The sequence below is a fragment of the Macaca thibetana genome, chromosome X (genome assembly GCF_024542745.1).
Source record: "Macaca thibetana thibetana isolate TM-01 chromosome X, ASM2454274v1, whole genome shotgun sequence".
Taxonomy (NCBI): domain Eukaryota; kingdom Metazoa; phylum Chordata; class Mammalia; order Primates; family Cercopithecidae; genus Macaca; species Macaca thibetana.
In genome coordinates, this window is record NC_065598.1 from 111,759,985 (window position 1) to 111,781,690 (window position 21,706).

At 37.1% G+C, this 21,706-nt stretch overlaps 1 pseudogene; it reads left to right on the forward strand.

Moving 5' to 3' along the window:
- Positions 1 to 12,867: 12,867 nt before the first annotated feature.
- LOC126945876 (sodium- and chloride-dependent neutral and basic amino acid transporter B(0+)-like) overlaps positions 12,868 to 21,706 on the forward strand; it is an 84,599-nt pseudogene continuing 75,760 nt past the window's right edge.

The window sequence follows — 21,706 nt, forward strand, 5'->3', positions numbered from 1 at the left end:
TCATGAGAATTAAAACAAAAGCTTAATTAACGTCTGTTAAACCTTGTATTGAAACATGAGGTCTAAGTATACATGTGTATTATAATTATATAAGGAAGAATGAATGTTAGGAAGAGAACTAGGATAATCTTTTTCTTTTTGTGTTATTAGAGAACAAAAAATAAATATAAGGTACTACATTATTTCTCATATAGTAATACATGTTTTTCCACTGCTTAATTAAAAAAAAAATGAAGTAAATTGTTTTCAAACAGGCTAAATAAGAAAATTGATTGAAATTTATATTGTTTTACATTATTCACACTCATGTCATCACCTTATATTTATTTGATTTGAGAGAATTGTACTATTCTAAGGAATTCAGCATGTTATAAGAGTTAGGCTAATTTCCCTTTGCACACTAGTTTGTTTGGGATTCAGTTGCTTTTAGGTAACCTGAAATAACTACATGTTCCAAAATGATAATTTACTATAGTATAACATGATCTAGTATGCAGAGAATTCATCAGGTTTTTTTGTGAGCTTAGAACCATGAGAATCAACAGACAGACCAGATGTTTTATGGGCTAAAAAGAGATACGATGGCAGTGTTGAGTGAGATTATCTAAGTGAGAACACCTGCACTTCCTGGGTGTAATGGTGAGTATGGATGCTTCAGTTTCACATTCTTAAGTCTGGCACTGAAAAAAAAATCCTATTCAGGGGGGGCGGAGCAAGATGGCCGAATAGGAACAGCTCCAGTCTCCAACTCCCAGCGCGAGCCACACAGAAGACCGGTGATTTCTGCATTTGCAACTGAGCCTCTGCTGCTGATACCCAGGCAAACAGGGTCTGGAGTGGACCTCAAGCAATCTCCAGCAGACCTACAGCTGAGGGTCCTGACTGGTAGAAGGAAAACTATCAAACAGGAAGGACACCTATACCAAAACCCTATCAGTACATCACCATCATCAAAGACCAGAGGCAGATAAAACCACAAAGATGGGGAAAAAGCAGGGCAGAAAAGCTGGAAATTCAAAAACTAAGAGCGCGTCGCCCCCGGCAAAGGAGTGCAGCTCATCGCCAGCAATGGATCAAAGCTGGACGGAGAATGACTTTGACGAGATGAGAGAAGAAGGCTTCAGTCCATCAAATTTCTCAGAGCTAAAGGAGGAATTACATACCCAGCGTAAAGAAACTAAAAATCTTGAAAAAAAAGTGGAAGAATTGATGGCTAGAGTAATTAATGCAGAGAAGGTCCTAAACGAAATGAAAGAGATGAAAACCATGACACGAGAAATACGTGACAAATGCACAAGCTTCAGTAACCGACTCGATCAACTGGAAGAAAGAGTATCAGCGATTGAGGATCAAATGAATGAAATGAAGCGAGAAGAGAAACCAAAAGAAAAAAGAAGAAAAAGAAATGAACAAAGCCTTCAAGAAGTATGGGATTATGTAAAAAGACCAAATCTACGTCTGATTGGGGTGCCTGAAAGTGAGGGGGAAAATGGAACCAAGTTGGAAAACACTCTTCAGGATATCATCCAGGAGAACTTCCCCAACCTAGTAGGGCAGGCCAACATTCAAATCCAGGAAATACAGAGAACGCCACAAAGATACTCCTCGAGAAGAGCAACTCCAAGACACATAATTGCCAGATTCACCAAAGTTGAAATGAAGGAAAAAATCTTAAGGGCAGCCAGAGAGAAAGGTCGGGTTACCCACAAAGGGAAGCCCATCAGACTAACAGCAGATCTCTCGGCAGAAACTCTACAAGCCAGAAGAGAGTGGGGGCCAATATTCAACATTCTTAAAGAAAAGAATTTTCAACCCAGAATTTCATATCCAGCCAAACTAAGTTTCATAAGTGAAGGAGAAATAAAATCCTTTACAGATAAGCAAATGCTTAGAGATTTTGTCACCACTAGGCCTGCCTTACAAGAGACCCTGAAGGAAGCACTAAACATGGAAAGGAACAACTGGTACCAGCCATTGCAAAAACATGCCAAAATGTAAAGACCATTGAGGCTAGGAAGAAACTGCATCAACTAACGAGCAAAATAACCAGTTAATATAATGGCAGGATCAAGTTCACACATAACAATCTTAACCTTAAATGTAAATGGACTAAATGCTCCAATTAAAAGACACAGACTGGCAAACTGGATAAAGAGTCAAGACCCATCAGTCTGCTGTATTCAGGAGACCCATCTCACACGCAGAGACATACATAGGCTCAAAATAAAGGGATGGAGGAAGATTTACCAAGCAAATGGAGAACAAAAAAAAGCGGGGGTTGCAATACTAGTCTCTGATAAAACAGACTTTAAACCATCAAAGATCAAAAGAGACAAAGAAGGCCATTACATAATGGTAAAGGGATCAATTCAACAGGAAGAGCTAACTATCCTAAATATATATGCACCCAATACAGGAGCACCCAGATTCATAAAGCAAGTCCTTAGAGACTTACAAAGAGACTTAGACTCCCATACAATAATAATGGGAGACTTCAACACTCCACTGTCAACATTAGACAGATCAACGAGGCAGAAAGTTAACAAGGATATCCAGGAATTGAACTCATCTCTGCAGCAAGCAGACCTAATAGACATCTATAGAACTCTCCACCCCAAATCAACAGAATATACATTCTTCTCAGCACCACATCGTACTTACTCCAAAATTGACCACGTAATTGGAAGTAAAGCACTCCTCAGCAAATGTACAAGAACAGAAATTATAACAAACTGTCTCTCAGACCACAGTGCAATCAAACTAGAACTCAGGACTAAGAAACTCAATCAAAACCACTCAACTACATGGAAACTGAACAACCTGCTCCTGAATGACTACTGGGTACATAACGAAATGAAGGCAGAAATAACGATGTTTTTTGAAACCAATGAGAACAAAGATACAACATACCAGAATCTCTGGGACACATTTAAAGCAGTGTGTAGAGGGAAATTTATAGCACTAAATGCCCACAAGAGAAAGCAGGAAAGATGTAAAATTGACACTCTAACATCGCAATTAAAAGAACTAGAGAAGCAAGAGCAAACACATTCGAAAGCTAGCAGAAGGCAAGAAATAACTAAGATCAGAGCAGACCTGAAGGAGATAGAGACACAAAAAACTCTCCAAAAAATCAATGAATCCAGGAGTTGGTTTTTTTGAAAAGATCAACAAATTTGACAGACCACTAGCAAGACTAATACAGAAGAAAAGAGAGAAGAATCAAATCGACGTAATTAAAAATGATAAAGGGGATATCACCACCGACCCCACAGAAATACAAACTACCATCAGAGAATACTATAAACACCTCTACGCAAATAAACTGGAAAATCTAGAAGAAATGGATAATTTCCTGGACACTTACACTCTTCCAAGACTAAACCAGGAAGAAGTTGAATCCCTGAATAGACCAATAGCAGGCTCTGAAATTGAGGCAATAATTAATAGCCTACCAACCAAAAAAAGTCCAGGACCAGATGGATTCACAGCTGAATTCTACCAGAGGTACAAGGAGGAGTTGGTACCATTCCTTCTGAAACTATTCCAATCAATAGAAAAAGAGGGAATCCTCCCTAACTCATTTTATGAGGCCAACATCATCCTGATACCAAAGCCTGGCAGAGACACAACAAAAAAAGAGAATTTTAGACCAATATCCCTGATGAACATCGATGCAAAAATCCTCAATAAAATACTGGCAAACCGGATTCAGCAACACATCAAAAAGCTTATCCACCATGATCAAGTGGGCTTCATCCCTGGGATGCAAGGCTGGTTCAACATTCGCAAATCAATAAACATAATCCAGCATATAAACAGAACCAAAGACAAGAACCACATGATTATCTCAATAGATGCAGAAAAGGCTTTTGACAAAATTCAACAGCCCTTCATGCTAAAAACGCTCAATAAATTCGGTATTGATGGAACGTACCTCAAAATAATAAGAGCTATTTATGACAAACCCACAGCCAATATCATACTGAATGGGCAAAAACTGGAAAAATTCCCTTTGAAAACTAGCACAAGACAGGGATGCCCTCTCTCACCACTCCTATTCAACATAGTGTTGGAAGTTCTGGCTAGGGCAATCAGGCAAGAGAAAGAAATCAAGGGTATTCAGTTAGGAAAAGAAGTCAAATTGTCCCTGTTTGCAGATGACATGATTGTATATTTAGAAAACCCCATTGTCTCAGCCCAAAATCTCCTTAAGCTGATAAGCAACTTCAGCAAAGTCTCAGGATACAAAATCAATGTGCAAAAATCACAAGCATTCTTATACACCAGTAACAGACAAACAGAGAGCCAAATCAGGAATGACTTCCATTCACAATTGCTTCAAAGAGAATCAAATACCTAGGAATCCAACTTACAAGGGATGTAAAGGACCTCTTCAAGGAGAACTACAAACCACTGCTCAGTGAAATAAAAGAGGACACAAACAAATGGAAGAACATACCATGCTCATGGATAGGAAGAATCAATATCGTGAAAATGGCCATACTGCCCAAGGTAATTTATAGATTCAATGCCATCCCCATCAAGCTACCAATGAGTTTCTTCACAGAATTGGAAAAAACTGCTTTAAAGTTCATATGGAACCAAAAAAGAGCCCGCATCTCCAAGACAATCCTAAGTCAAAAGAACAAAGCTGGAGGCATCACGCTACCTGACTTCAAACTATACTACAAGGCTACAGTAACCAAAACAGCATGGTACTGGTACCAAAACAGAGATATAGACCAACGGAACAGAACAGAGTCCTCAGAAATAATACCACACATCTACAGCCATCTGATCTTTGACAAACCTGAGTGAAACAAGAAATGGGGAAAGGATTCCCTATTTAATAAATGGTGCTGGGAAAATTGGCTAGCCATAAGTAGAAAGCTGAAACTGGATCCTTTCCTTACTCCTTATACGAAAATTAATTCAAGATGGATTAGAGACTTAAATGTTAGACCTAATACCATAAAAATCCTAGAGGAAAACCTAGGTAGTACCATTCAGGACATAGGCATGGGCAAAGACTTCATGTCTAAAACACCAAAAGCAACAGCAGCAAAAGCCAAAATTGACAAATGGGATCTAATTAAACTAAAGAGCTTCTGCACAGCAAAAGAAACTACCATCAGAGTGAACAGGCAACCTACAGAATGGGAGAACATTTTTGCAATCTACTCATCTGACAAAGGGCTAATATCCAGAACCTACAAAGAACTCAAACAAATTTACAAGAAAAAAACAAACAACCCCATCAAAAAGTGGGCAAAGGATATGAACAGACATTTCTCAAAAGAAGACATTCATACAGCCAGCAGACACATGAAAAAATGCTCATCATCACTGGCCATCAGAGAAATGGAAATCAAAACCACAATGAGATACCATCTCACACCAGTTAGAATGGCGATCATTAAAAAGTCAGGAAACAACAGGTGCTGGAGAGGATGTGGAGAAATAGGAACGCTTTTACACTGTTGGTGGGATTGTAAACTAGTTCAACCATTATGGAAAACAGTATGGTGATTCCTCAAGGATCTAGAACTAGAAGTACCATATGACCCAGCCATCCCATTACTGGGTATATACCCAAAGGATTATAAGTCATGCTGCTATAAAGACACATGCACACATATGTTTATTGCAGCACTATTCACAATAGCAAAGACTTGGAATCAACCCAAATGTCCATCAGTGACAGATTGGATTAAGAAAATGTGGCACATATACACCATGGAATACTACGCAGCCATCAAAAAGGATGAGTTTGTGTCCTTTGTAGGGACATGGATGCAGCTGGAAACCATCATTCTTAGCAAACTATCACAAGAACAGAAAACCAAACACCGCATGTTCTCACTCATAGGTGGGAACTGAACAATGCGATCACTTGGACTCAGGAAGGGGAACATCACACACAGGGGCCCGTCATGGGGAGGGGGTAGGGGGGAGGGATTGCATTGGGAGTTATACCTGATGTAAATGACGAGTTGATGGGTGCAGCACACCAACATGGCACAAGTCTACATATGTAACAAACCTGCACGTTATGCACATGTACCCTACAACTTAAAGTATAATAATAATAAATAAATTTAAAAAAAAAAAAAAGAAAAAAAAATCCTATTCAAATCTTGTCTCTATAATACAGCACAGAGGAATAATTTTAGTCTGAACTCTGGATGCAATGTAGAAAAGGATAGATACACTATGGCACTAACTCAAATGAATGGTAGTTTAAGTAGGGCAAAGGAACATAAAGACTGGAATATATGTATATTCAAATTACCCATCTGCACCATCTTAGGCATTTCTGCATGTTTATGACCCAGGAACATTTTAATGAGGTGCTCACTGTCAGTACTTGAGCTAATTTTCTTCTCCTAAAACACTATATTTGATGTGATTCTAAAAGAAAAATAAGAGAGGACTGAATATTTCATAAGTATATTTCAGAGGAAAAGCCCTCTCTTTATAAACCATCTCAATGGGCATAGTTCTGTTATTGATAACATGTAAGACTAATACATGTACCCATAACTTTAATTAAAAAGAAATAATAGAACTGAGATAGAAAAATGCATCCTTAAAATATCAGTTTTTATTGTTGACTTGTTCATGTGGAAAAAATTATAAAATTATAAAATGCTAGATAGTAAAAGGTAAAGATATAAGTAAAAGTAAACATGTAAATCACGTCAATTTTAAAAGTATTTTATATCTGAAAGTATACTTATAAAGTTGAGCAGTCAACACTCTAATCAAACCATTATATATCTGATTAAACATTTTAAATAGAATCAAGAATTAGAAAACCTTGGCCCATAATCCATAATATTGATCTCATCATATGGAGAAATATGACTTAAGTAAACTGCAAGCTTGAATTTTTGTAACAACTATCAATTCACAGACAGTGGAAAAACTGTAAATAATAAATATACTAGAACATCAAAAAATCAAAGACTTTAGAACATGCATATGGTTAATGCATTTGTATGTTAAATTACAATGTACAGACTTTTAAGAATGTTTATGAACATATGGTGAATTATGACAAGCTTCCTTGAATGAAAGTTATATTTATTATATCTATGATTTTTAAATTTCTAATTACCATAGATAAAAAGTATTTTCCCATACGATCTCAGCTATATGTAAAAATGATACAGGCCTCAGTCTTCTCTTTTGTGAAATAAAAAATATTTCCTCAATCTACTTTCATGTTGAAAATTGTATGATTTTTGTCAATGAATAACAAAGTAAGACAACAAAAGATAAAAAGACAGACAGAAGACCTAAAAGACAGACAGAAAACAATTAACAAACTGACAATTGTAACCCCTCACCTATCAATAGTTACTTTACCGTGGTGCCCTGCCCCAGTTGACACGAATATGTAATGCCACACTGCTCTGGCTGGTGGCACATGGGAGTGAACACAAATCCTTCCGTCACTGCCCTGATGAAATGCTGTGGCTGGCACCCCCATTCAGAGACTTGTGGCCAGCAGACTGGGAACACATTGGCCCCTCCAGTGCAGCACATTCCTAACCTTAAGGGGCCAGGTGACAAAGTTGGGGGCACAATACCAGCACCCCCAGAGTTAGAGCATGCAGGCCAGAAGTGGTTAGTTGAATCTTTGCCCTCTAAAATCTTCTGGATATGATGCCAGTCAACTGATCCCAATTTATACACAATTAAACCTTCAAATGCACCAGAGAAGATAAAAGCATAAATCCTCATCCAAAGAACAGCAGCTTCAAAGACTAAAGGAACATCAGCCCACACAGATCAGAAAGAACCAGTGAAAAAACTTGCAACACAAAAAGCCAAAATGCCTCATTACCTTCAAATGACTGCACTAGATCCTCAGCAATGGTTCCTACCCAAGCTAAAATGACTGAAATCGCAGACATAGAATTCCAAATAGGGATAGAAATGAAGATCATCAAGATTCAGAAAAGAATTGAAATCCATTCTAGAGAATCTAAGGAATACAAAAAATATAGATGAGCTGAAAGATAAAATAACCATTTTAAAACAAAACCAAACTGATCTGGTAGAGTTGAAAAACTCACTTCAAAAGTTTTATAATACAATCTCAAATATTAATAGCAGAATTGAACAAGCTGAGGAAAGAATCTCAAAGCTTGAAGACAACTTCTCTAAAATGACTCAGTCCAACCAAAACAAAGAAGAAAAATATAAAAAGAATGAACAAAACCTCTAAGAAATATGGAGTTATGTAAAAAGATGAAATCTATGACTCATTGGCATCCTTGAAAAAGAGGGAGAGAAAGCAAGCAACATGGAAAACATATTTAAGGATATCATCCATGAAAATTTCTCCAACCTCCCTAGAGAGGCCAACATTCGAATTTAGGAAATAAAGAGAAACCATGTGAGATACTATACAGAATTATCATCCCCAAGACACATAGTCATCAGATTCAATAAGGATGACATGAAAGAAAAAAAATGCTAAAGGTAGATAGAAGAGAGAAGCCGATCACCTAAAAAGGGAACCCCATAGGGCTAACAGTGGACCTTAAAGAAGAAACCATACAAACCACAAGACATTTGAGCCCTATATTGAGAATTCTTAGAGAAAATGTATTCCAACCAAGAATTTCATATCTAGCCAAACTAAGTTTCACAAGGGAAGGAGAAATAAGTTTTTTTTTTTTCTTTAGACAAGCAAATGCTAAGGGAATTCATTACTACCAGATTTGCCTTACAAGAGACCCTTACCCGGTCACACACGGGGGCCCATCATGGGGAGGGGGGAAGGGGGAGGGGGGAGGGATTGCACTGGGAATTATACCTGATGTAAATGATGAGTTGATGGGTGCTGACGAGTTGATGGGTGCAGCACACCAATATGGCACAAGTATACATATGTAACAAACCTGCACGTTATGCACATGTACCCTAGAAATTAAAGTATAATAATAATTTTAAAAAAAAAAAAGATGGGGAAAAAAAAAAGAGACCCTTACCAGAGTGTTAAATATGGAAAGGAAAGACCATCACCGGCCATCAGAAAAACACACCTTAAGAGCATAGACCATTGACACTTAAAAAGAAACTACACAATCAGCTCTGCATAATAACCAACTGACAACATAATGACAGAGTTAAGTCTGCATATATGAATATTAGGTTGGTGCAAAAGTAATTGCGCTTTCAGACAATGAATTTTAAATTCTTATAACTAGTCTTAAACATATCTTTATTAATCAAAGTATGAACCATTACAATCAACACATTTTTGCTAACTACAAATAAGTGTGTTTATTCCTGTAGCATAAAAATCTGTGCTTAGGGATTCAATGAACTCTTGGAAAGCATTTTCTGCATCTTGCTGGTTGTGGAAGCATGTTCCTTGCAAAAAGTTATTGAGATCCTTGAAGAATTGGTGGTTGTTCATTGGCAAGGGGTCAGGTGAATATGGCGGATGAGACAAAACTTCGTAGCCCAATTTGTTCAACTTTTGAAGCATCAGTTGTGCAACGTGCAGTCAGGCATTCTTGGGGAGAAGGATTGGGCCCTTTCTGTTGCCCAATGCCAGCTGCAGGCATTGCAGTTTTTGGTGCATCTCATTAATTTTCTGGCTGTATGTCTCAGATGTAAATTAATGAGATGCACCAAGAATGCCTGACTGCACATTGCACAACTGATGCTTCAAAAGTTGAACAAATTGGGCTATGAAGTTTTGTAATTTGCTGGGATTCAGAAAACTGTAGTGGATCAGACCAGCAGCAGACCACAGAATGTTAACTATGACCTTTTGTTGTGCAAGTTTGGCTTTGGGAAGTGCTTTGGAACTTCTTCTAGGTTCAATCACTGAGCTGATCATCACCAGTTGTCATATAAAATCCACTTTTCATCACACATCACAATCTAATCAAGAAATGGTTAATTTTGCATAACAAAAGAGAAGACGACACTTCAAAATGATGATTTTTCTTTTTTTTGGTCAGCTCATGAGGCACTCACTTATCGAGATTTTTCACCTTTCAAATTTGCTTCAAATGGTGAATAACCATAGAGTGGTAGACATTGAGTTTTTTGGCAACTTCTCATGTCGTTGTAAGAAGACAAATTGTTCTCAGTTGGTCGTTGTCAACTTCTGATGGCCGGCCACTACACTCCTTATCTTCAAGGCTTTCTTCTCCTTTGCAAAACTTCTTGAACCACCACTACACTGCAGGTTTGTTAGCAGTTCCTGGGCCAAATGCGTTGTTGATGTTGTGAGTTGTCTCCACTGCTTTATGACCCATTTTCAACTCGAATAAGAAAATCACTCAGATTTACTTTTTGTCTAACATCATTTCCACAGTCAAAAGTAAACATAAAATAAACAGCAAGTAATAAATCATTAGCCAAAAAAAGTGATAAATGCCCATTAAAATGATATATAATGTAACCACCTTTAAGAATATATTCCAATATCAAACAGCAAATTTCAACAATGCAAACTGCAATTATTTTTGCACTAAGGTCTGTGGGATTCATAATCCAAAAATTGTGGATAAAAAACAATACATACCATAGCAACACAGTACTGAAGTATGTTTGTGCGGTGGCTGGTAACATTCTTTAGTTTTCATGTTTAGCACTCCCTTAAGGATCTCTTATAAGACAGGTGTGGTGATAATGAATCATTTGAACTTTGCTTGCCTTAAAAAAAATTTATTTCTCTTTTGCTTTTAAGTATAGTTTGGCTGGATATGAAATGATGGGTTGAAATTTATTTTCCTTAAATGTGTTGAATATAGGCCCCCAATGTCTTCTAGCTTTTATTGTTTCTGATGAAAGTTTCACTGTTAGCCTGATGGGGCTCTCTGTAGGTGACCTGCCCCTTCTTTCTAGCTGTTTTTAATATTTGTTCTTCATGTAGACCTTGAACAGTCTAACTATGTGTCTTGGGGATGGTTTTCTTGTATAGTATCTCACAGGAATTCTCTGAATTCTTGAATTTAAATGTCAACCTCTCTAGTGGAGTTGAGGAACATTTCCTGGACAATATTCTCTATGTGTTTTCTAAGTTGCCTGCTATTTCAGGGACACTAATCAGTCATAGGTTTGGTCTCCTTACATAATCCCATTGTTCTCAGAACTTTTGTTCACTTTTTAATATTCCTTTTTTAAAAATTTGATTTGACTGAGTTGTTTAGGAAAACTAAACAACTAGTCTTCAAACTCTGAGATTCTGTCCTTGGCTTGGTCTATTCTGCTGTTAATACTTCTGATTGTATTAGGAAATTCTTGTAGTGAGTATTTGAGCTTTGTTAGATCAGTTTGATTTTTTTAAATAGATATTTAATCTTTTAGCCTTTGACTCATTTTAGTGGATTTCTTAGATTCCTTGGATCGGGTTTCTCCTTTCTACTGAATCTCAGTGATCTTTGTTTCCATCCAGATTCTGAATTATAAATCTGCTGTTTCCGCCATTTCAGTCTGGTTAAGAACCATTGCTGGAGAGCTCCTGTAGTCATTTGAAAGAAAAAAAAAATCACTTTGACTTTTAGAGTTGCCTAAGATCTTGCACTCATTCTTTTTCATCTGTGTGGCCTAATTTTTTTTTTTAATTGTAGTGTAACTTGAGTATAGTCAGTTGGCTTTATTTCTGCATGTTTTCAGAGAGCTGAGGAATTGTTCGGGGTCTTTATTTATGGCTTAATTTTTGCTTTTGGTTTCATAGTGTTCTATTAGCAAAGTGTGTTTTATGACGTTTGGGCTGTGATGCAGTAGATGGCGCTTAAATGTAGTGGCCAGTAAATTGGCTCTTACTCAGCTGCTGGCTCCTCTGTATTTGCTTGTATTTGCAACCATATTCCATCCTAAAGTCCTGAGAGTGTGGGCTCCTCTCTCACTAGAGTGCTGACCACAGATTTCAGCTTGGTACTGTTAGGCTGTGCACCACAGCCCTGGGGCTAGCTCAGGCTTTTTGTTCTTTCCTCAGCTTGGAGGCAGCAGGAGCAAGGACCTTGGCAGTGGCAGTGGCAGTGGCAAAGGGCAGAGGATCTTTCACTTGTCTCTGGGGGTTCCACCACAGAGAAACACATAGTCACTGAAAATTGGAATAATCAGCCAAAGGTGTGTCAGTTCTGTTGTTGGCCCAAGCTGGGGGCCCTGCCTAGTAAAGAGCAGGGGCTTGAGGGGCTCATAGAAGACAGTCTGGTCCCTTTTCAGGGTGGTTCTAGCATGCTGGAGGTGCAAGTAAAGCACTCAGGCCTTTTGTTCCTTCTCTAACCTGATGTCAGCAAGAGCAGGTACTACTGCAGTGGCAGTGGTAGAGGGGCTGAGAGTTGTCTCTGAGAATTCCACCCCAGAGAGACATAAAGTTGCTGCCAATGGGAATGTTTAGCCTGGGGTGCGATGGCTGCATTAAGGCCCACCTAGGGGACCCGCCTTGTGAAGAGCAGCATACCGAGGGCTCACGGGGAAAGTATACCAGTCTCCTCTCCATATGAGGGCTGCAGTGTACTGGAGATGTGAGGAAAGAAATCAAGGTCTTTGTTCATTCCGAGCCTGGGGAAGCAAGGGCAGGTATCACTGCTGAAGCAATGGCAGAGTGCCTGTCAGTGTTCGCTTGAAATTCCACCTCAGAAAATCACAAAGCCACCACCCACTGAAGTGATAGGGTGGGGGTAGGGTGGCTGTACTGTGGACCCCAGTCAGGAAGCCCTATCCAGTAGGGAGTAGTAGGGCAAAGAAGCATGTAGAAAACAGCGCAGTTGCTTTTCCATATGACAGTTCTGGTGTCCTGGAGGCTTCTAGCTGGTCTTGGGCTCTACATTCCCTCCTCTCCAGCTGGAGGGCCATGGGGTGGAGGCCATGGTAGTGGCAATCATGGCAGGTCTTTTGGTCACACCTGGAAGCTCCGTCCCAGATAAATGGATAAAGGCAACTGGCTGGAGTGCTCAGGTAGGAGTAGAGTGGCTGTGCTGAGATCCTAGGCCAGTGGGCTTTGTTTGGCATGGTGCAGTGTAGGTGAGGCCTACAGTTTGCTCCTCAGCATCGTGGATGTGGCCTCTATTATTGGGGGCATAAGAAAATGTTTCCTCCCTTGTTTGCACAGTTATAGCAGCTAACATCAGTATGCTCAGGGATCCAAGGTTCTTGGGGATCCATGTGGGCCCGAGTGGTAGCTCTTCTAGACTTTACACACCTTTCTCTGTCTGTCTGGAGGCCCTGTGGGAGGTGAGATTGGGGGGAATCTCCTGTGCCCAGGGTTGTAAAGGTTCATAGCATTATTGTGGGTCCCTGGGGGCTCTTGCTCACTTACATCTTCAATGAAGTGGGGAGCCTCTCTTGGCTCCATGCTACTACTGGGTAGGCAGTTGTCCTGCTTCACTCCTTTCTACTTTCCTTGGGTCACATTGTTTCTTTGATGAATCCCAACATATTCTCTTTGGTGATCCAGTTGAAGAGCTAGTGTTCACTGGCCACTCTATCTCCTCTTCATGAGAGCAGTGCCCATTAGCTGCTTCCAGTTAGCCATCTTGGCACCTCCCAATGTAATAGGCTTGTTTACACCAACATCACCACAAACACATAAGTAGTGTGTTGTGCTATGATGTTAGGACAGCTACAATGTCACAAGAAGTTTTCAGCTCCATTAATATCTCATAGGACTCATATATGAGGTCCACCATTAATTGTACCATTATTATGTGTCCCATGGCTCTATAGGCTGCCTACAAGAAACTCATCCATGTTTAAGAATATACATAGGCAAAAATGAAGGTATAGGAAAGAATATTCTATGTAAATAATAACCAAAAGAAAGCAGGCATGGCTATACTTATATTAGACAAAATAGGCTCTAAGTCAAAAACTGTCATGAGAGACAAGGAAAGTCATTGTATACTGGTAAAAGGGTAAATTTATTCGGAAGACATAACAATTACAAATATATACATACACAATATCAGAGTATATAAATATACAAAGCAAACATAGATCTGAAGGGAGAATAGAAAGCAATACAATAATGGTAGGAGACTTCAGTACTCTAGTTCTAATAATGAATACAATATCGAAACAGAAAATCAATCAAAGAACAGCAGACTTGAATAACACTATAAACCAAATGGACCTAATAGACATACATGAAACGTTTCACCCAGCAGCAGCAAAATACACATTCTTCTCAAGCACACAATGAACATTCTCCAGGGTAGATACATGTTAGGTCACTAAACAAGTTTTAACAAACTTAAGATTGAAATCATTCCAAGTATCTTTTCTGACCACAATGGAATGAAACTAGAAATAAATAACAGAAGGAAAACTGGAAGATTCCCAAATATCTGGAAATTAAACAGCACACTCTTGAACAACAAATGGGTCAAACAAATCAAAAAAGAAATTAGAAAATAAGACAAACAAAAATGAAAACAAATTATACCAAAATCTATGGAATGTATAAAAGCAGTGCTAAGAATGAAGTTTATAATAGTAAATGCCTACATTAAAAAAGAACAAAGATCTTAAATTAACAACCTAAGTTTATACCTCAATAAACCAGAAAAAGGCCAAATCAAGTCCAAATTTAGCAGAAGGAAGAAAATAACAAAAATTAGGGTAGAAATAAATAAAATAGAGGCTTGAAAAACAAGTGTAAAAAGCAATGAAACCAAGATGTGGTTTGTTCTTTATGTTTTTAACTGACAAATAAAAATTTTGTATCTTTATTGCATACAACATGAGGTTTTGTAAACGTATTAATATATATTGTGAAATAAGTGATGCTATTTAACATAAGCATATACTTATGTTATATATACTTATATTACTTTGGTGAGAAAACTTACCTACTCTCTTAGCAATTTTCAACTATACAATAAATTAGTAACCATGATGTATAATAGATTTATTGAACTTATTCTTCCTAAGTGAAATTTTGTGTCCTTTGACTAACATCTCTTCAATCTTCCAACTCCCTAGCTGCTGGAAACCATCATTTTGCTCTCCGTTTCTATGAGTTTAATTTTTTTAGGTTTCACATATCAGTGAGATCATTTGGTATTTTAATTTCTGTACCTGGTTAATATCACTTAACATGATGTCTTGAGGTTCGTTCACATTTTCACAAAGGACAGGATTTTCTCATTTTGGAAAGCTCAGTAGTAATTCATTGCGTATATATACCACATTTTTTCATATCCATTCATTTATTGATGAAGGCTTAGGTTTATTCTATATCTTTGCTTGTGTGAATAATGCTGCAATAAACACGAGAGTGCAAATATCTCTCTGATGCATTGATTTTATATCCTGTAGATACATATGCCATAGTGGGATTACTGGATCATATGATACCTCTATTTTTAAAATTTTTAGAAAGCTCCATACTGTTTCCATAATGACTGTACTAATTTACATTGTCATCAAAATGTACAAGGATTCCTTTTTTCCACATCCTCCATAACACTTGTTAACATTAATCTGTTTGATAATAGACTTCTAACATGTGAGATAGTGTCTTGTAGTTTTAATTTCCATTTCCCCAATAATTAGGAATGTTGAGTATTTTTTCATATATTTGTTGGCCATATATTTGTATGCCTTTTGTTGGGAAATGTCTATTCAGGTTCTTTACCCATTTTTCAATCAGGTTATTTGTTTTCTTGCTATTGAGTATATTATATATTTTGGATATTAACTTCTTATCAGATAAATGGGTTTAAAATATATTCTTCCATTCTGTAGTCTGTCTCTTCACTCTGTTGATTGCTTCCTTTGCTGTTGAGAAGTTTATTTTTATATTTGTTTTTTTCTTTTGAGACAGAGTCTCACTCTTTTGCCCAGGCTGGAGTGCAGTGGCACGATCTTGACTCACTCCAACCTTTGCCTCCCAGGTTCCAGCAATTCTCCTGCCTCAGCCTTACAAGTAGCTTGGATTACAGGCATGCACCATCATGCCTGGTGAATTTTTGTACTATTAGTTGAGATGAAGTTTTACCATGTTGGCCAGGCTGGTCTTGAACTCCTGATCTCAGGTGATCCACCTGTATCGGCCTCCCAAAGTGCTGGGATTACAGGTGTGAGCTACAGCGCCGGGTCGAGAGGTGTTTTAGTTTAATGTCATTTCATTGTCAAATTTTGCTTTTGTTACTTGTGCTTTTGAGGTAATATCCAAAACATCCTTGCCCAGATAAATGTTGTAGAGTTTCCCCCTATGTTTTCTTCTAGTAGTTTTATAGTTTCAGGCCTATCATTTTAGTTTTTCATCAATTCTTTGTTGATTTCTGTCAGTGGTGTGAGATAAGTGTCTAATTTTTTCTGCTTATGGATATCCAGCACCAATTTTTGGAGAGCCTGCCCTTTTCCCAGCACCAATTTTTGAAGAGCCTGCCCTTTCCCTAATGTGTGTTTTTGGCACTGTTGTTAAAAATTAATTCCCTGTAGATGCATGAATTTGTTTCTGGGTTCTCCATTCTCTTCCATTGGTCTGTGTGTCTATTTTTATGCCAGTACCATGTTGTGTTAATTGTAGTAAATTTTGAAATCAAGTAGTGTAATGCCTCTAGCTTTGTTCTTTTTGCTCAAGATTCTTTTTGACTATTTGGGAGCTTTTGAGGTTGCATACAAATTTCAGAACTTTTTTTTATTTAAAAAAAAATGCCAGTGGAGTTTTCCCAGCAGTTGTATTGAATCTGTAGATTTTTTTGGGTTGTATGTATATTTTACCAATATTATTTATTCCAATTCATGAATATGAGACATTTCTTGTTTTCTTCTTTATTTTTGTCTTCAACTTCTTTCATCAATATTTTATAGATTTCAGGGTACAGATCTTTCATTTCCTGGGTTAAATTTATTTCTTAGTATTTTATTATTTGTAGTTATTGTGAAGGGAAATGCTTTCCCAACTTCTTTATTGAATAGTTCATTTTTAGTGTATAGAAACACTACAAATTTTGTATACTTATTTTGTATCCTTCAACTTTATTGAATCTTTTATTAGTTCAAATCCTTTTTGTTAGAGTCTTTAGAGATTTCTGTATATAACATCATGTCATCTGTAAACGAAGAAAAACTTACTTCTTCTTTCTGATTTGGATGCTTTTCATTCTTTTATCTTGTTTTATTGCCCTGGCTAGGACTTCCAGTACTGTGTTAAAGGTAAGTAGTAAGAGGGAGCATCTTTGCCTTGTATCTGATCTTGGAGTTAACGTTACACCATTACACCATTACACCATTGAATATGATGCTATCTATGGGTTTGTCATATATGGCCTTTATACTGTTGAGGTACATTTCTGTTATTTCTTGAGAAAGAATGCAGAATTTTATTAAATGACTTTTCTGCTTCTATTGAGATGATCTTAGTTTTTTCTCCCATTTTGTTAATGTGATGTATCACATTTATTTATTTGTGTATGTTGAATCATTCTTGCATCGTAGTGATAAATCCCACTTGACTATGATGAATGATCTTTTTAATGTGCTGTTGAATTTGCTTTGCTACTATCTTGTCAGGATATTTTGTATCTATATTTATCGGGGATATCTGCCTATAATACTTTTTTCTTAGACTGCCCTGGTCTGGCTTGTGTATTGGGGTAATGCTGGCCTCATTAAATGAGTTTGGGAGTATTCATCTATTTTACATTGAAAGAATTTGTGAAGAATTGCTATTAGTTGTTCATTAAATGTTTGTAGAATTCTGCAGTGAAGCCATTAGCTCCTGGGCTTTTCTTTGATGGGAGATATTTTGTTAATCAATTTCCTAATTAATTACTGGTCTGTTTAGATTTTGTATTTCTTCATGATTCAATTTTGGTAGGTTTTATGTCCAGAAATTAATCCATTTATTCTAAACTATCTGGTTTGTTGACACACATTTTTTTTCAGTGGCCACTTATGATATTTTGGATTTCTGTGGTATCAGTTGCAATGTTACCTGTTTCATTTCTGATTTTATTTATCTGAGTCTTGTTTTTTTTTCTTAATCTAGCTATGGGCTTATCAATGTTGTTTATCTTTTCAAAAACTAACATAGTTTCTTTGATATTTTCTATTGTTTATTTAGTTTCTAGTTTATTTCTGTAAATTATTATTTTTCTTTCTTTTTACTAACTTCAGGCTTCATGTGATTTTTTTTTCTAGTTCTTTTAGGTGCAAGTTTAGATTATTTATTTGAGATCTTTATTCATTTTGATGTATGTGGTTAGTGCAATATACATCTATTTTAGAACTCCTTTTGTGGCTTCTAATAAGTTTTGGTATATTGTATATCCCTTTGTGTTTTTCATATGTTTAGATTTCTTTTTCAAATTCTTCTTTGATTAATTATTAATGAGTATTTTCAGGGACAGAGACTGCTATGAACAAACAATATACAAAATGAATTAAATTGGACTCTTATCATACACTCTACACAAAAATAAACTCAGAATAGATTAAAGACAAATGTAACACTTGAAACTGTTACACTCCTAGAAGAAAACATAGGGAAAAAAGTTTCTTGACATTGATCCAGGCAATGATTTCATGGATATGACACCATTGCACAGGCATCAAAGACAAAAATAAAGTGGGACTATTTAAAACTAAAATCTTTTGCACAGAAAAGGTAACAATCAGTTGACTGTAAAGGCAACATACAGAATTAGAGAAAAACAATCCCAAAGCATATACCAAATGAGAAATTAATATCAAAATATATAAGAAACTCCTACAACTCAATAGCAAGAATAAATAAATCAATACATAACTCAACTTGAAAGTGAGCATAGGTCTTGAGTAGATATTCCTTCCAAGAAGAACAACAAATGGGCAATACGTATATGTTGATATGCTCTACACCACTAAAGTTCTTTGAAACCAATGAGAACAAATACACAAGGTACCAGAATCTCTGGGATACCACTAAAGCACTCTTAAGAGGGAATTACATAGCACTAAATGCCCACAGGACAAAGCAGGAAAGATCTAAAATCGACAACCTAACATCACAATAAAACTAACTAGAGAAGCAAGAGCAAACAAATTCAAAAGTTTGCAGAAGGCAAGAAACAACTAAGATCAGAGCAGAACTGAAAGAGATAGAGACACGAAAAACCCTTCAAAAAAATCAATGAATCCAGGAGCTGATTTTTTGAAAAGATTAACAGACTAGATAGACCACTGGCCAGACTAATAAAGAAGAAAAGAGAGAAGAATCAAATAGACCCAATACAAAATGATAAAGTGAATATCACCACTGATCCCACAGAAATACAAACTACCATTAGAGAACACTATAAACACCTCTATGCAAATAAACTAGAAAATATAGAAGAAATGAATAAATTCCTGGACACATACACCCTCCCAAGACTAAAACAGGAAGAAGTCAAACCCCTGAACAGACCAATAACGAGTTCTAAAGTTGAGGCAGTACTTAATAGCCTACCAACCTAAAAAAGCCCAGGACCAGACGAATTCACAGCCGAATTCTACCAGAGGTCCAAAGAGGAGCTGGTAGCATTCCTTCTGAAACTATTCCAAATAATAGAAAAAGAGAGACTCTTCCCTAACTCATTTTTATGAGGCCAGCATCATCCTGATACCCAAACCTCTCAGAGACACAACAAAACATGAAAATTTCAGGCCAATATCCCTGATGAACACCAATGTGAAAATCCTCAATGAAATACTGGCAAACCGAATCCAGCACCACCATCAAGTCATCTTCATCCTTGGGATGCAAGGCTGGTGCAACATAGGCAAATCAATAAACATAATCCATCACATAAACAGAACCAATGACAAAACCCACATGATTATCTCAATACATGCAGAAAAGGCCTTTGATAAAATTCAACACCACTTCATGCTAAAAACTCTCAATAAACTAGGTATTGATGGAACGTATCTCAAAATAATAAGAGTTATTTATGACAAACCCACAGCCAATATCATACTCAATGGGCAAAGGCTGGAAGCATTCCCTTTGAAAACCAGCACAAGACAAGGATGCCCTCTCTCATCACTCCTATTCAACATAATATTGGAAATTCTGGCCAAGGCAATCAGACAAGAGAAAGAAATAAAGTGTATTCAAATAGGAAGAGAGGAAGCCAAATTGTCTCTGTTTGCAGATGACATGATTGTATATTTAGAAAACCCCGTCATCTCAGCCCAAAATCTCCTTAAGCTGATAAGCAACTTCAGCAAAGTCTCAGGATACAAAAATCAATGTGTAAAAATCAGAAGCATTCCTATACACCAATAAGAGACAAACAGAGCCAAATCATGAGTGAAGTCCCATTCACAATTGCTACAAAGAGAGTAAAATACCTAGGAATACAACTTACATGGGATATGAAGGACCTCTTTAAGGCAAACTACAAACCAGTGTTCAAGGAAATAAGAGAGGACACAAACAAATGGAAAAACATTCCATGCTCATGGATAAAAATAATCAATATCATGAAAATGGCCATACTGCCCAAAGTAATTAATAGATTCAATGCTATCCTCATCAAGTTACCATTGACTTTCTTCACAGAATTAGAAAAACCTATATTAAATTTTATATGGAACCAAAAAAGAGCCTGTACAACCAAGACAATTCCTAATCAAAAAGAACAAAGCTGGAGGCATCATGCTACCTGAGTTCAAACTATCTTACAAGGATATGAACAGACACTTCTCAAAGGAAAATAAACATATGAAAAAGAGCACATCATCACAGGTTATTAGAGAAATGCAAATCAAAACCACAATGAGTTACCATCTCACACCAATTAGAATGGCAATCATTAAAAAGGAAATAACAGATGCTGGAGAGGATGCCGAGAAATAGGAACACTTTTACACTGTTGGTGGGAGTGTAAATTAGTTCAACCATTGTGGAAGACAGTGCGGCGATTCCTCAAGGATCTACAACCAGAAATACCATTTGACCCAGCAACCCCATTACTGGGTATATACCCAAAGGATTATAAGTCATTCCATTATAAAGACACATGCACACGTATGTTTATTGCAGCACTGTTCACAATAACAAAGACTTGGAACCAACCCAAATGCCCATGAATGATAGACTGGATAAAGAAAATGTGGTATATATACGTCATGGAATACTATGCAGCTCATAAGTTTTAATTCCTATGCAACACATATATATATATTTTTTTAATTTGGGAAAAATAAACTGAAGCTTTCATTTAAATACCAAACCAAAGTGCTATCCTGCCCTTCCTTACCCGTGCTCTTGTCATGAACATTAAAATATGTCTTGGACTCTTGGACCTTGCTTTCCAAAGAGTCAATGTACAAAGAGAAAACCCCTATACCTGTAAGCTTTCTTAGGTTTACTTTAGAGTATAGAAGCTTAGTCAGTGCCTGTCTTTTGTCTCATTGTTCTAATTTCCCCGGCTCCCTGCAGTTCTGCCTAATAATTGACCATAACTGCAAGAATATCCCATTTAATTCCTGAGCCAATATTGACATAAGCAAGTTATATACTAACAGTGTTCCATACCTTAGCTTGTCCTCCAGTTCTCAATCTGCATTTTGTTCAGTAATTTCATATGCTGCCTCCTTCATGGACCTTCAGCCCTCTGCTTCTTTAGAAATGATAAATAAGACTATGACTCTTCTCACAAGAAGGCCATAATCCAGTTTTCTCTCAAAGAAAAGTAATGGCTTTGAGTTCCAGTCTACTGGACCAGAACCTATATCTTGTCCA